This window comes from Trifolium pratense, linkage group LG2 (assembly GCF_020283565.1).
Source record: "Trifolium pratense cultivar HEN17-A07 linkage group LG2, ARS_RC_1.1, whole genome shotgun sequence".
NCBI classification, from domain to species: domain Eukaryota; kingdom Viridiplantae; phylum Streptophyta; class Magnoliopsida; order Fabales; family Fabaceae; genus Trifolium; species Trifolium pratense.
This window is the reverse complement of record NC_060060.1, coordinates 18,451,285-18,462,541: the sequence shown is the minus strand read 5'-3', so window position 1 is coordinate 18,462,541 and position 11,257 is coordinate 18,451,285. Positions and strand designations below refer to the sequence as shown.

The 11,257-nt window shown below is 28.4% G+C and overlaps 1 protein-coding gene across 1 annotated transcript in view; it reads left to right on the top strand.

Annotated features, from left to right (window-relative positions):
- Positions 1–5,717, top strand: part of LOC123903799 (nucleobase-ascorbate transporter 11-like) — a 37,299-nt gene extending 31,582 nt beyond the window's left edge. Inside the window, exon 13 of the transcript XR_006808179.1 lies at positions 5,660–5,717. The gene's annotated coding sequence lies outside the window, so the exon portion shown is untranslated. The remainder of the gene's footprint in view (positions 1–5,659) is intronic.
- The last annotated feature ends 5,540 nt before the right edge of the window (positions 5,718–11,257 follow it).

The window sequence follows — 11,257 nt, the reverse complement described above, 5'->3', positions numbered from 1 at the left end:
CTTAACCAATTTTTTTCAAGGTCGCGTACAAACGATGTGGTTCTTTTTCATTTTCAACAAAGGAAAACATCAATTGCACTTCCAAATCACCCTTCAATTTGTACCAATATTTTGTCGTTGTAGCTTCGAGTGAGTCACTTGTGATGTCTGTGCATGAATTTAAATAGGCCATATGCTCGATTTCTATATGTTCATTGTTTTTCAACAAAAACATTTCTTGAATCTTACTCTTTAAAGCCGAAAGAGAACTCAATTTGTCAATCATTAATTTAAAATGTTTTTGGCGGCCTTCAAATTTCACAGAAAATAGAGGTGTTGATGATAAATAGTTGTCACAAACATTGGAAGAAGATGTCATCTTTTGTATAATAAAAAGTGAATGAGGAAAAATTCAAATGAAGAAGATGAAGTTAGTGTGTGAAAAATGAAAGTGTAAAGTGTGTATTTATATAAAATGGTATGAGAGTGTGTGGAAAATGGAAAAAAAAAAAACAAAACTGGTATGCTGAGGAGTGTTGGAATGCGTAGTCAATGGCGTGCTTTTGCAGGTCGCCATCTCCTGCACATGGCAAGTGTGGCAGTTCCGCCATTCTGAGCACATGGCGTTCTTCCCAATTCCGCCATCCTTAGTCAATGGCTAGCCTGCCATTTCCGCCATACAGACTGACATGGCGGGACTCTCAATTCCGCCATGTGCAGGTGCCTGCTGCGCAGCAGTTTTGTCCCCAAACAGGGGTATTACCATAATTATTTTTAGAATGGGGGTATTACGGAAATAAAATTAAAAAGTGGGGGTACAGGAGGAAAAAAATCTAGAATTGTCTAGTTAAGGTCATTTTGATCTGATTCAAAGTTCTTCTCATCATAATAGACATTTCTTCAACTTCTTGCAGACTCGACTAATTTTTTTTAGATTGACTCAGTTGGACTCAAAATGACAATAAAAGAGCACTAAAAATACTATAATTGGATAATGTGATTGAGAGTCATCATTATTCGATTCTTAAGAGGAACAATTTTTTATTAAACTTTACGAGCTTTTAATCTGTAATATCAAAGACTCGTTCCTTTAAAAATTAAAGAGTTAACACACAAATAAAGAAAAGCATAGTTGAAGTATATCTATACAATACTACATGTTTTTTAATGTCTTTATACTTAACAATCATCACCTTAGCAAATAGATACACATCAAGATCAAATTTTCTAAGAAAATTTAGATAAGATAAAGCAAGTCTCTTTAATCTTAACAAAATTTTGGATTTGATATCTATTTTGAGTATGCAATAATATTAAATTACAGAGAATTTATCATCAATTTTAAATTCCATAAAACTCGAAAAATAAATCTATAAAATTGCGAACGGAGAACATCCAATATAAATAAACAAAAAATAAAAAGATATAGATATAGTTTTTTTTTTACAAAAGAAAAAGATATAGAATTCTTAACCATAACTACTTATTTGAGACATTCATTTCCATTTTTCATAACTGTTCTTAACATGTACGTCAAACTTGATGCTTAATGTTCTGAGTCTAAAATAATCTAGATTTATATGGTTGACTAAATTAAAGAACATGTCTCAATGCCTAAATAAAAATAAAAATTAAAGAACAAGCTAGCACTACTCTGGTTTTTAATTGACTTGACCTGGGTTTTTAAAAAACACTAGTTAGTTAAAAAATGCTTTGACTTTAACTATAGTAATATTATATGAATGATTAATAGGGAAACAAATAATATATAGTGCATTATGTAATTTTTACTTATAATTAGGTATATTATATATGGAAAATTTTAAAATGGATAACTTCTACAAGTAGTTTCATCGCAGACCAGTCTTTAAAAAACATTTGAAATTTCAACGTCGACATATGTTATTGTTTAGAAATATAACTTTATGGTCATCCTTTTACGACTGAAATATTGATTTAATTGATAAACAACAGAAAATATATAAAAATGTAAATTGTGTTGATCAAATTGACGTCAATCGTGTCATTATTTTAACCGTGAATACTTGAAAAGTCGTAATTTTTTACTTTAAAAAATATTCTCGACAATTATTAAAATTTTCAATAATTTTACTAGCAGGACACCCGTGCGTCCGCACGGGAGTCGCGGCGTTGCCGCTCCTCACTTGATAAGATGAAATTTATTGGAAATTAGATTAAAAGATAAAAAAAATAGAAATGATATAATATTTGATAAAAAAAATAGAAAAAGAACAATGGTAAAACCATCACCAAAAAAATTTAGGTCTCCGTATTAATATAGGAATATAAATATAAATATAAATAATTATAGAAATTATGAAGAAAAAAAATAGGCTACCTTATTAATATATTAGTAAAAACATAGGTGTTGAAAAATCACAAAAAAACTTATGTCCATGTATTAATATATGAGTATAAATATAGTCCCGTAAAAATTATTTAAAAATGGGCAATCGTATTAATATGTTAGTGAAAATATAAGTCTTGCAACAATCATCAAAATAATTATGTCATCGTATTAAATATGAGTATAACCAGTAAAATCGTAAAAAAAAATAGACAACTTAATTTTTATTTTATTTTTGTTACAAACAACTTAATTATACGAGTTTAAATATAGGTCCCGCAGATGTTATAAAAGAACGGGCAAGTTTATTAATATGAGTAAAACACATAGGCCCCCATGTACCCAAAAAAAAACACACAGGTTCCCAGAAATCACACAAAAGATTAGGTTCTCGCATAAATATATAATTATAAATATAGGTCTAAAAAAATAGTAAAAAATTGAAAACTTTATTAATAAGAGTAAAAACATAGGTCCCGCAGAAATTACACAAAAGATTAGATCTTTGTATTAATATATGATCATAAATATATCTAATGCAAAAACTATGAAAGAATGACAACTTTATTAATATATGATTAAAAATATAAGTTGCGTAAAAATCAGAAAAAAATATAGGTTCTCGCATTAATATCCGAGTATAAATTTAGGTCATACATAAATTATTAAAGATCAGGAAACTTTATTAATAAGAGAAAAATCATAGGTCCCGCAGAATTCACACAAAAAATTATGTCCCCATATAAATATAATGTATAATACGTAAAACTATAAAAAAAAATAAACAACTTTATTAATATATGATTAAAAATATAATGTTCGTAGATATAACAAAAAAAAGGTTCCCGTATTAATATGAATATAACCCATAAAATTATTTAAAAAAATAGATAACATAATATATTATTAAAAACACAAGTTCCGCGAGAGTCACAAAAAATAGTAGATTTTCGTATTAATATATAAGGTAAACATAGATTTTGCTGATGGTATTGATGGTCAGTCTATTCCAAAAAATGGCCAATGTATTGATTACACCAAATATTACTCCCTCGTTTTTTTTTTTTGGTACATACTCCCCCGTTTTTTTATAAGTGTCAAGTTTCATCAAATTTAGCGTTTCTAATTAACTGTCCAATTTGTATTTTAAGGATATGATTTGTCAATTATACCTCTTGTCGATTATTATTATTATTATTATTATTATTATTATCTTTTTCAATAATTATATATATATATATATATATATATATATATATATATATATATATATATATATATATATATATATATATTTGAAAAACTAAAGTTTTTTTTAAAAAAAAAAATCTTATTCCTTTTTTTTTACGATAGAAAGTTTGTTTCTTCCTTGTTATATTCATATTTAAACAGAATTTGTTACCAATTTATTTTTGTATAAAAATAAATTTATTTGAAAGAGTGCAAAAAATAGAATTTATTGGTGAATTAAGATGAAGGTATAATAGGAAGATAATGTGCAAAAATTCACTTTCTTAATTTAGTGTTATGATTCTAACTGAACACTTATAAAAAACGGAAGGAGTAAAATATTAAAATGGAATTAATCACCTCAAGAAAAATTTTAAAATATTGAAATTATTTACTAACTTTCAAATATGACACAAAATACCCATGAAAGCGATGATGTGTCAAATTATTAAGTAGGGGTAACATGAGATTTTCACGTGCATCTTATTTTCTTATGTCCCTGTATTAAATATAATGTATAATACGTAAAACTATAAAAAAAATAAACAACTTTATTAATATATGATTAAAAATATAATGTCCGTAGATATAACAAAAAAAAGGTTCTCGTATTAATATGAATATAACCCATAAAATTATTTAAAAAAATAGATAACATAATATATTATTAAAAACACAAGTTCCGTGAGAGTCACAAAAAATAGTAGATTTTCGTATTAAGTTTCATCAAATTTAGCGTTTCTAATTAACTGTCCAATTTGTATTTTAAGGATATGATTTGTCAATTATACATTTATACCTCTTGTCAATTATTATTATTATTATTATTATTATTATTATTATTATTACTATTACTATTATTATTATATTTTTCAATAATTTTTATATATATATATATATATATATATATATATTTGAAAAACTAAAGTTTTTTTTTAAAAAGAAATCCTATTCCTTTTTTTTACGATAGAAAGTTTGTTTCTTCCTTGTTATATTCATATTTAAACAGAATTTGTTACCAATTTATTTTTGTATAAAAAAAAATTTATTTGAAAGAGTGCAAAAAATAGAATTTATTGGTGAATTAAGATGAGGGTATAATAGGAAGATAATGTGCAAAAATTCACTTTCTTAATTTAGTGTTATGATTCTAACTGAACACTTATAAAAAACGGAAGGAGTAAAATATTAAAATGGAATTAATCACCTCAAGAAAAATTTTAAAATATTGAAATTTTTTACTAACTTTCAAATATGACACAAAATACCCATGAAAGCGATGATGTGTCAAATTATTAAGTAGAGGTAACATGAGATTTTCACGTGCATGTATTTTATTTTCTTATGTCCCTGTATTAAATATATATATGAGTATGAATATAGTCCCGTAATTATTTTTTCTTCATATATGAGTATAAATATAGGTCCCGCAGATGTTATAAAATAACGGACAAACTTATTAATTTGAGTAAAACACATAGGTCATGCATAAATCACACAAAAATTACGCTATCGTATTAACATATGAGTATAAATATATGACACAAAATACCCTTGAAAATGATGGTGTATAGGATATATCGATGTCCAGTTAATAATTGATTTTTATTTAATAAAAAAATTGAATTTTTATAAAGTGACGTAATTTGAATTTGGGTTACATACAAAAAAATTAGATTTTCAGATAAAAAGAAAAAAAGCGTGGGAGAAGTAACAAATAAAGTGGAGTTTTGTGGTTACAATTGGACATTTAACTCATATTGATTATATGTTGATTCCAAAAATATAACAAATTAATTCATATGGCTTAGTGGTAAATTCAATTAGTAGTGTAATTAAAAGGTTAAGGGTTCAAATTCTGCTCACTAAGAATTTTTTTTAGCATTTTTCTACTAACTTTTTTTGATAAAGACACAAAATAACTCTGAATTAATTATGTGTCAAAAAATGAAATAGGGGTAAATTGGAAATTTCACACGTATCTTCTTTTCTTATATTGTAGAAGCGCCAATCTACTGTATCACTAGCCATATGGTCAACTAAAACGCATTGACAATGTCATTGTCGCTCTTGCAAAATTAGATCCTCTACACCAATGCCATCGTAATTTCAAAAGAATACACAAGAAAATGGAGGTAAAGCACAAGGCTCTCAACTCAATAATTTGTTGGCTTTATATTTTTATGTAAATGTAAAAGCTATATTTTTTTTTGGTACATTCTATATGTTGTTTTGTTTTTTAATCCTTGGAAAATGGATCATTGTAATTTAGAACTTTTATTGGTTCTCTTTTTTTTTTTTTTGACATTTAGAACTTTTATTGGTTCTCAACTTTAAGTATACTTCGCTAATAATTTAAGACAACACTTTGAATCGTGTTGTGAAATTTAAACTAGGCTAAATTACAGTTTTGGCCCCCACATTTTATAATTGTGCGATTTTGGCCCCCCACGTTTCACATGTGCGATTTTGGCCCCCACGTTTCATAATTGTGCGATTTTGGCCCCCCACGTTTGCCCACTTTTGCATTTCTTGGTCCCCGTTGACTATTTTGACCAAAAATTGCTGATATAGAATATTTTTGACACGTGTCTTAATTGTATTGGCCAACCAAAATTTATTATTACTTTTTTTAAAAAAAAATAAAAAATTTAAGAAAGGTCACGTGACTTTTTTTTGGGGGGGTTAATTATTATTTTATGCTGACAACGGAGGTCAAGAAATCAAAGTTTCAGAGGGTATTTCACACAATCCAAACCCAAATTTATGGAAAGAAAATCGGATGGTAATTCTGGGTTTGTCGGTGAACGGAAGAACGCACCGCCGATGAGTGATATGAGGCAATTTGCAAGGCGTCATAAGGCTTTTTCGAATTTTGTTTGGAAAGCTGTGATATAATCTGAAGAAATTGATCAAAGAGATTGTTTTACTGATGGAGAAGAAGATGAGATCTTGGTTCCATTGTTTGCACCTATTTTGTCAAAAAAATAATAATTAACCCCCCAAAAAAAAAAGTCATGTGACCTTTCTTAATTTTTTTTTTTTAAAAAATAATAATAAAAAATTTTGGTTGGCCAATACAATTAAGACACGTGTCAAAAATATTTCATGTCAGCAATTTTTGGTCAAAATAGTCAACGGAGACAAAGAAATGCAAAAGGGGCAAACGTGGGGGGCCAAAATCGCACAATTATGAAATGTGGGGGCCAAAATCGCACATGTGAAATGTGGGGGGTCAAAATCGCACAATTATGAAACGTGAGGGGCAAAAACTGTAATTTAGCCTTTAAATTAAGGTATAACATTGACATCAATGTTTTTTAACCAGCTAATAAGAAAAATGTTGATGTGGAAGTATCCACGACGCAAAGAACTATATCCACATCATCGTTTTTTAACCAGTTTGCAAGAAAAACACTGATATGGCAAGAAAAATGCTTATATTTTTTATTAAAAATAATACATTTATTCATATGTACTTGTTCTTTGCCACGTAGACACTGTCACGTCAGCACTTTTCTTGACAGTTGGTTAAAAATTGGGTGAAGGATCAAAAGTGCAAAAAATCAAAATAGAGCCAAGAATGTTTGATTTTAAAACAGGGGAACCAAAATCATGGATCTTGTAAAATTAGGGACCAAAATGCTATTAAACCTAAAAAGTAAACGATATAAGGCAAAAATATTTACTTTTGCCATCCTACCGGTTTTCAGACGCGTCCTACGAAATTACCAAACTACCCCTGTCCGATACTTAAGTATTAGATTTTTCATGGCGGGAGGATGTTTTTTTCTCAAAAATCTCATTTTTATAACGTTCGTTACTTAAGTAAAGGACATAATCCGCTACTTAAAGTAGAGAACTGGTAAAATTTCATGTAGGATGTTTTTTCCTCAAAATTTTTCATTTTTATAACGCCCGCTACTTAAGTAGCGGAAGGGCAAAATAAAAAAGGCGTAGAACGCACGAGTAATCAGTAGGATGGTAAAAGTAAATCTCCAAGACAAGATGGTAATTGGGCCATGGGCTGGATTTAGACTTTACAGATGAGTTCTTAGACCAACACAAAGAGTTGGTGTTATTTGAAGCAAGTTAAGAAAAGAAAAAAGAAAGACCATTAGTTAGTAGAATCTACTTGGGATCTCTACACTTATCTCCATACCCCCGCAAACTATATGAAAATCAAAAAATTCTTTTAAGTAATTCAATAAAAATAGGTTTCGAATTTTATATTTAATTAAAAATTCAGAAACTTTGTAATTTTTAAATATTAAAAAAAACTCACAACTTATTTATGCTTCGAATTTTTCAAAAATGAAAAGTAGTTTAGCAACTTTCCAATCATGGCTATAATTTTGAATTTGAATAAAATTCAAATAGGTTCCAATTTTGTAAAAAATTCAAAATTTGAGATGAAAAATGGAGGAAATGGTTAAACTTTACGGGTGAGTTCAATTTTTTTTCTTTCTTTACTTTTTTAGACACAAAAAAAATGAAAAGTTAAACTAAACTTCCTTTGTGTTGTTTTCATTTCCAATCCAATCTCATAGCTAAAAATCATTCATTGAACTAAATAAGTAGAAAATACTGAATTTAAATCCTAACTTTTACATATATAATGAGATATCTTTAGCACATGAATTATGCTTACATGGATAATAATATAAATTAATTCATTTCAAATATTTTTGTTGAGGAGGAACTCTTAGATAGGCACAAACCCAAATGAAATACATTTAGACACATATACATGAATGAGAAAAAATAAAAGTAAAATAAAATAGTCACATCAATTAATATGAATTATTTCTTTTATCTTTTAATTTTTTGAGGTGATGTGAGTGTGCATAAAAAAAATTGTAGTTTACAAAAGTATTTCTCTTTGTTGAGGAGATATACCAAGTAAATTCATTGATTAGGACTGATTGGGGCGGTCCAAATAAATTTTCCTATTAGTTATAGTGTGTAATATACTACTATATTGTTTTCTTATAGTATAATTTATAGCGTGTTATGTTGAAAGAGGTGTTAACAAGCAATGACTATGATACATTGATCCTTATTGGTTGTCCACTTGTCCCAATAAATTATTTCATCTCAAAATATTTAACCTTAAAGCTAGAAGGTTTGGTATAGTGCTAAGGGGTTTGGGGAAATGGATTCTCTCAAGTGTGATTTATACTTGAGAAAATAAAGTGTAATATAATGTCATCTAAATTCATTTTTTTCTAAATTTTTATATGTTTTTCTCTCTTGATAATTGGCAATAAACCACACTTTATTCTCTCAAGTGTAAATTACACTTGAGAGGATTCATTCCCGGGGTTTGGGTAGTTAGTTATAGGTCTTGTGTTTCATTCTCAACTCATTGTAAAAATTTTAAAAAAAATTAACTTTATTTTTGTTATTATACCTTTAACTACTTATTATTATATATTTTATCAATTTTTTATATGATCTTTCTCATACCATTAATGAAGAATAATTTTATAAAAGAATTCATAATTTCTGAAAAAGAAAAAAAAAACTTATAATTTGAAATAGACGAAGTACAATTGTAATAGTTATATCATTTTTTGTGTGTACGTAAATCAGATATTCTCTACACGCAACTAAAAATATTGTAGTCCTTCGAATCAAGGTTTTCAGTAGGTGAATAATGCGTACCTGACTCCACTGCAAGAATGGAGTATATATAGTCCCCTGTGCTGGGCCAAGACCCTTGATGGTAATTAATGTCATCAAGTGACTTCCGGAAAACAACTGAAAAACTATGATGAGCAATTATTGTTCATCATTCCGATAGTCGATCATTACAATATGCAGACGTATTGTGACCGTTGACTTGTCACATGTTCTTCGCGGACTGCTCTTTGTTGGGTCTTGCTTGAAGACCCGGTTAACAATTCCTCAACTATTGAATTTCTAGACCCAATCCAAAACATTTAGTTAAACTAAAATAGAATTATTTCATCTCAAGATTCTCAAGGACTTCTTTGTTGGCCTGCTACTTCGATTATGGTTAAAAAAATAAGCTTTACTTTCAACTTCAACAAGTTAGTTTAGGCATGTCACGTGCATTGTGGGTACCACTTGAATTACTAAAAATATCATATCATCAACGTGACTTTACACTAAAAAAATAACAGCGGGATTAATTTAAGGGAGAATGGGGATATATTCAAAGCAAATTAAAATAGTAATGAATGAGCACTAATAAACAAACATTTAAGTTAAACAGTTTAGGCATGATTATGTTAGTACATGTCGGGACAAGGGAGTGCACGTGTATCGCCGAAATCATCGTTGTGTAATTTTGAAAGAAAAAATAAAGATGTGAGCACGTGCCTTTCAGTCAACGGTCAAAAGCTAGGGTTTAATTAAGTTTTACAGAAAGAAGATGAGAACGATGATTAGGAGGCGAAGGCTAGCATGAGAGAGCAAATCATGTCTCTCACCGGTAGAAACTTACTTTCAACCATAGGATGTGCTGAAAATTAGTAAACGGCTTAGATGAAGTACAGTAAACTTATTTCTACAGTACAATAGCAAATTTAATTTTTTACTTTTACTTAAATCATCTATTTCACTTAAATTAAATAATAGTTTTTATAAAAAATTTAAAATAAAGAAATATATGATATGTTTTTACATTTACCAACTGAAAATACTTAAATGATTCGTTATTGTTTTTTTAAATCTGCCAAAAAACAAAAATCAGGGAAACAGGAAGAAGATGAACTCAGTAAACCCAGATCTCATCATCATCTCTATGAAGTCCAACTTTGAAAAAGCTTAATTCCAAATTTCAAAAAGCTTCAGAAACGTTTTTTTTTTCTTTTTCTTTTTCTCTACAAGACAAATAAAACACTTCATGGATTATTATTTTTTGACAAATAAAACACTTCATGAATTTAATTTAAGGAGAAATTGATTTTGCGCCTTCTGCAATTTGCCCCTTCACACTTGGCTGCAACAAGGCTTCACATAGAAAAGTGATTTTGCTGCGATGATGATGATATATGAGATTTGGGTTTACAGAGAAAGTGATGTTGGATTTGGATTTTGCTGAAAGTGATTTTGGATAATAAGACTCAAAGATGATGATGTCAAAAAAAAAAAAAAAAAAAAGAAGATGATGATGAAAAAAAATAATTACTTAAAAAAAAAACAGGAGCAACCTGTAATACCCGGTAAAAATAACTCTTCACCAGTGGGAGACATGTTGCAGTGACCCACACTAGAATCCGCCTGATTTAGGATCCCTTGTTGCAAAGTCTCATTTTAAGAATCTATTTCCTCATCATCACCGTTCAATAATTTTAATCACATACCTATAATGATCAGGGGATTAACTAATCAAATTACGCCAACATTATACTGTTTGAAGTTAAATACTACTATATATACAAGCTTCCGTTTTTTATTTTTACGCAACCAAACTTAAATTTTTCCACTAAAAATAATATAAGTAATACAAGAAAAAATTACATCAAAGTATTGCAAAAAACATGGATAGAGCTGCTCGTGCAAGAGCATGAGCGCTACCGTTTGATTGCTGCCTAGCAAAGACAATTGCATAGTCTTAATAATTTGAAAGTAAGCTTCGACACATGTTAATAATACAACAATCGATCGATTAGGCTTATAATGTTTCACATCATTCACAATCATTTTGCA